Raw genomic sequence first — 6552 nt, forward strand, 5'->3', positions numbered from 1 at the left:
CCTCCTCAGGAGTCAAACCTTTCTTGCAATTCTTGCATTTTTCTCGGTTAAGTGTTCATTCAGATTCACATCCAAGCCTTACCGTGTTCTTCCCCGATTCAATAGTTCAGTTTTATATTTTATGTTGACAAGCATTATTATAATAGCTGGTTTACCTGTGTTGTTTCTTCTCGGGAGACGGTGGCAAACTACAGTGGAGTTACTATTTACCACATCCCCTTGCAGTGAAGGAAAGCAAGGACCTGTTGCTCTACAGCTCTAGCTTCCTCCTCACTCTGCTTTTCTAAGTATCTTCCCATCACTGCCCTGGCGTATGACCGGGATTTAGTCTACAGCCCAGTTATCACAGCGTTGTTTATCCTCCTATACAAAAGATCAACAGCGTGATAAAATAAAGAAAATACTCACAAACAAGGATCAAACAAGGTAAAAACGAGAGCGATTTTGAATAGTATCGAGAGGTCTAGAATATAACACAAAGCAAAACAGCGAGCAAGATCTATAATGCGACAATAAGCAGCATCAGTAATACAAGACTAATGATGATTGGGTACAGGCGCGCCACTTCGAGGGAAACATCCTTCACTCCAGCTGGGGCTGGAAACACAACAAACACGGACAGACACTCCATATTCATTCACAAATTTTCCACAGGATTTAAATACCCCCGCCGACTCGCATTTTTTTTTTTATGTGGCTGAAATTACTCTGAAAATAAAAATGTTGTATTCTGGGGCAAAATACATTTTATCGTTGCTGTTTGTCATGTATGTATGGTTGGATGGATTACAGAATGTGCAGTATGGATGTCAAAACAGTGTCATCTTCAGAAGTCATGGCTATCCATAAATTGCACGTTTAGCAGTACGTTTGGTCATTTTGTTATGATTACTTTTTATTGACTGCTTCTTTGTTTTAATTTATCAGCAGAATCTCTTTATTTCAACTTGCAAACCAAAGTACGAAGCAAGACCGAGACTATGATTGGCTGCGGTCACACACATTTCCGCCATGTCTAATGGAGTAAATATAGTCACAGCTCGCAGCTGTTCATGTAACAACATGATTCTCAATCACAAAACCATCTTTAGACGGTGGTTGGGGAATATTGCACTAATAAACTAGATGAGCTTTATTGACCGACAGCTTAACAGTTAAATTTATTGCTAATTAGCTGGCTAATAAAGCTTCACACAACGCATGTGCACTCCCCACACATGCTGAGGATTGCCATTCAAATATTCCTGTGACACTATTCATTCATGTGACAATACACTATGAATCGATTCATGTTCGCTCAAATCCTAAAATTCAGATTTGGCATTCATTTTTAATGGCCAATTCATGTCTCAATTTGAATTGCCATCAATTTGTGCACAGCCCTAGCTGTATGTACAGTATCTACAGCAAGTATGTAATTTGGGAGAACGGTTTTGAGGTTGCAGTGGTTAAAATAATAAAATGGGAGCAACACTGCAGCTCATGGTGGGGACCGGTGAACTATGACCTCACAAATGTTCTTCTGGATGAATGGACATACATTTCCACAGACACACTTGAACATTGATTGGAAGCTTACAGCTGTAAAGGGCACCCTATCAGTTTTCTCCCATTTTCACTTACTGTAGGTGCAGTGCTCACATGGCCAAATGCTATAAAAACAAGTTGAAGAAAACAGCTCAGACAGAAGACAGAGAGCAAAAGCCATTAAGAGCAAGCCTTCAAGTTGAGATGCTTGGAAGGTGAGGCTCACTGTCTTTCTGTGGAATTGAAGTGCCTTTGTGTGCTAATAGATCTGGCCACAACATGGCCATAATATTTCCTCTACAGTCAGGGGGCCAAGTCTCAACAGGGTGTTTAGTGCATTTTGAAAGCCTCCATGTTGAGACATGCACAATTAGCAAAAAGGCCTCTGGATGTTGTCCAAATCACTCCTTATGTATATTTGGTAATGGTGTAGGGCTAACGGTTGGTGGTTGTGGAGTTTCATCTTTTATATCTGATGGCAGATAATGGATACTTTTATGTATTATTTAATCCATATGAAGCTTTCGCTCAGTGTTATTTGATTATACTGTATTTTACACTGAGCATGTAATGGTGACCACATTACCCGATACAGTTTTGCATATTATATCCTGCAAACAAGAGAAAAACGTAAACAAAATCTAGATGTACTCACTGGCAATATTTAATGTTTCTTTTCAGTACAGTTGATACTCACACTGAATATAACACTATATTTATTTTAAGTAAAATTTGAAATTGCAATCTATATTTTGAAGTAAAAATGTCACTTTGGGCTCTGGGGCACTTCAGAAGGTGGATATTCCCCTGTAAAAATCTATTATTTTATTGATTTGGTGTCCTCAACTTCTAGTAATGCTGATAATTTGAACGTCTGTGGGGTGACCCTACGAGGGCTGTGCGCTGAACAAGCAATGCTCCATCAATTTATCCCATTTTTTTGTTGGAGGTTGGGGGGGGGGGAATTATATAAATAAAGAAGGCACATAACAAACATTAGAACATGATGACAAACATTAGAACATGACATCCTCCAGATGTTTGTTTTATTAATTGAGTCTAGTGACTGGAGTGCCTTTGTCCACCGAGAAAATTTTGGACCATTGGTAAGAGTTTGTTCATCTTCAGTGAAGTCCACCTTTCTTGAGTCAGTCAAGTTCCACCCACCCAAAGTCTGTGATGGAGCATTCGGGTGGAGCTCTCCTTGTCATTCACAGATCGGCCTGATCATTCTTTTTAAAATCAAAAGTCAGAAATATGTACAGACCATGGCAGGGTTGGGGGAGGGTGTGTTTGTCTAACGCTGCTGTCAAAAAATAAAGTTAACCACCACTGATTAAAATTCAAATTAGAGGCCTGAGATCAAATAAAGTCTTCTCTCTTGGGGGTGATGAATGTATTCCAACTGTTTAATCTGACAGAATTTGACTCTCTGAAGTCGAAACTGGTATTATCAATTTTTACAATAAATACTGTTGTTACTGTCAATATTTGTCGTTCAGCAGTTTCATTATTGGTGTTCTCATGCCATCTAGTGGCGATTGTTGGCCGGAACCATTTATCGCGAATAAAGGTCCACCTGACCCTAGTTGCCATTGCACATTTATTGGAGCACGTTAAAAAGACGCGTTTTGTAAGCTCTGTGTAGCCATTTTCGTAGAAGACGAGTGCTGAGAACCTGCCGTATGAGGCAAGTCGACGACGGGCAGGTTTCGGCAAAGTTTAGCCCCTTATGGGGGTGAGCCCACGAGGTTTTTCTGTATTATGTTAAATGAATTGTCTTCGTAGTTTTGTCTTTTATTTGGTTTGTAATGCACTTGTTTGTATGTTTCATGTTCGTGGGACCAACTCTCACGGGTTGCCAAGAATAAAACCCTATATTTTCATCGTGGACTTCGTGTCGTTATTCATGCCGCATCCTGAGGGCGTGACAGTGAGAACTTTCCCGCTCCGACGCATGGTTAGACGTCAAGAATGGTGCCAGCGCGCGAGAGAAGGACGACCATCGTGACTCCATTTTGTGTGACGAAACACAAAGGCTTGGAAAATCCACGTTCATGATGTGGACAAGATAAGCCAGTTATGAGACTATAAGAAGTTGAAACCTTGATATACAGTCGTTTGTTTTTGTTTAAGAACTATAATATTATTGAGTGCTTTATTCGTTGTTATACTGTGAAGCTGAATTCTTCACATTTTCGTAGTTGTGATCGCCATTTTGCAAAGGTTTAATACTTAAAGTAAGAAAACATTTAAGTTAAGTTTGTAACAATTGCATGTATATTATCACATTTCCGTAGTTGTGATCGCCATTTTGCGAAGGTTTAATACTTAAAGTAAGAAAAGATTTAAGTTAAGTTTGTAACAATTGCATGTATATTACACTGATTCAAGCTTAGATCTTGCATTTAAACGTTTTTGTGACAGTTTACTGTATTTTCCAGCAAAGGTTAATTTGACTAATTGATAGATTGTTTATTTTTAGTTATCATACATTCGCTTATTATTAATGTTATTATTGTTATTTTGATATTGATTGATTGATTGATTATGCTCGCAAAGAAGAAAGCTTATGCCTGCAATGATAAATTGATTATGCCTGCAATGAAGAACGCTTATGCTTCTAATAAAGATATATTAATCATTATGTAGTCACATTTATAATCCTTTGTATTATATTTATATACTCACATTTATAATCAAGAATGCTTAGTGCACTGTGTGGAAGTTTAGGGACGCAACCACCTTTCCGAGGACGTGGTTGGAAAGAGATAAGTGTTAAGACTCAACAGGAGCAAGGTTGGACAGTGAATGGAGCCATCAACACCAGCTGCAACGTGATGTTTTTGTAACAATTGCACACATACATGTGAAGCAGTAACGAAGACAGGAATTGAAACTGCTGAAGAGTGCATGAAAACAAAAATGATGGAACATTATGCAGACAAAGAAACGGAAAAGACAAACCTTGCCTTAAGATCCTCACACTCAGAGAAGATGAATATCAATTCATACCACACTAAGTCCTCCATTCAGTCAAAGGTTTCCTCTAGACATTCCAATTTTTGCTCTGCGAAAAGACGAGATGCAGCTGCTGAAGTTGCAGCCAATGAAGCCGCCTTGGAAGTTCTTCTTCAACAAGAAAGACATATCAAAGACATAGAAAAACAAGAGGCAGAAATAGCAGAACGGCAAAGAGCTTTAGAAGCAAAACGCAGGGAACTAGAGAGACTGGACACAATTAAAAGCCTAAAGGCTGCTCAGGCAAGAGTCTATGACCAACGTGTATGTTCTGATGAGGAAACATACAAGCTACTTCATCAAAATATTGATTCAACAACACGTCGGAGATTCGGCCGCGTTTTGGCAAGACGGTGGTGAAAAGACGCTACCTCCGTTTTTGGCTAATGTGCCGGCTAATCTCTTCCGCATTCAGTCGGCCCCTTCACTGAAGCGCTACCGCCGCGGAAAACGTAGCGGTCAGCTCGTGAAGCTAAAACGGGATCTGAGACACACTAAGATCGCTGCTCGTTCCCAAACGCACGGAATTACTCCGTCGTGGCGTGCCCTCGACCCCGTCACCTCGTGCTTGATAACAGTTGTTGGCCCTGCCACCGCGCCACGGCATTTCTACCCTCTGCGCCTTTCTCGGCGAGGAGTCCAGCGAAAGCTTTTGAGGGAATTCCCCCGGGCTCGGCAATCGGGAGAGACAATCCCTTCCATTGCTACTCCCACAAGGATCGCGTTGTTAAACGCCCGGTCGTTGACGAACAAGACCCATATTTTGAGGGAGTATTTCCTTTCCAATGATTTCCTGTGTCTGACGGAGACTTGGGCAGGTACTGGTGAGTACAACGCTTTACTTGAATTGTTGCCACCTGACTGTGCATTCCTCGATACCCCGAGGACCTCAGGGCGTGGTGGAGGAACGGTGAGTATCTTTAAGAACATTTTCAAATGTAAACGGTGCACATTCACCACATCAACCACCAGCTTTGAAGCAATCTTCTTTGAAGTCGGTCGTGTTTTCCCAGTGCTGTCCGCTGTCATTTACCGTCCTCCTAAATACAACAAAGACTTTTTAAGCGATTTTTCAACCTTTCTTGCGGAAATCAGGTTGACATATGATCATATCCTCCGAATGGGGGATTTTAATATCCATGTGTGCTGTCCGGAAAAACCACTAGCAAATGACTTCTTAAGACTTATCGACTCTTTTAATTTCGTGCAATATGTGACCAGCCCGACACATGAACAAGGACATATTTTAGACCTTGTCCTTGCTTATGGTCTACCGGTGTCAAATCTGGAAGTCCTTGAAAATGGGATTTCTGATCACATGGCAGTGTTATTTGACGTAGTCTTATCGCGTGCTGCTGTAAAATCTGCCGCTCCAAGTTGCAACCGCCAAATTTTTAACCCTCGCACTGCTGGTCGGTTCTCTGATGCTTTAATAACCTTTGCGTACCCTCGTCTAACACAGAGGAACTGACCTCTTGGTTCAACTCATCATGCCGTGCCATCCTGGATTTGGTGGCTCCTTCAAAAACTGTGCTCCCAAAACCTAAACCCAAGCCTTGGTTTAACGACAAAACTCGCGCAGCTAGGCTGGGGTGTCGCAAAGCCGAACGCAAGTGGAAAAAAGACAAATTGCAGGTCTCTTATCAAATTTCGAAAGACTGCTGGTGTAACTACCAGCTCACAGTAAAAGCAGCCAAAAGAGAATATCTGTCGGACCTTATTCAAGCTAACCGTCACAACCCACGCACACTATTTAAAACCATAGATTCTGTACTCAAACCTCCTCTGCCTACTTGCTCGGACTCTTCACCCAAGATGTGCAACCGATTCCTTCAGTTTTTCATTGATAAGGTCTCTACAGCTAGGACTTCGGTCTCAAATACCACATCTGACTCCTCTGTCCGTATTCCATGTGCAGCGGTGCTGAATTCTTTTGAAACTGTGTCCTTGAAGCTTTTGGAGGATGTAGTTCGCCAGACGAAGCCATCTGGCTCCCACTGCGAC

This window comes from Hippocampus comes, unplaced genomic scaffold (assembly GCF_001891065.2).
Source record: "Hippocampus comes isolate QL1 unplaced genomic scaffold, H_comes_QL1_v1.1 scaffold216, whole genome shotgun sequence".
Taxonomy (NCBI): Eukaryota; Metazoa; Chordata; class Actinopteri; order Syngnathiformes; family Syngnathidae; genus Hippocampus; species Hippocampus comes.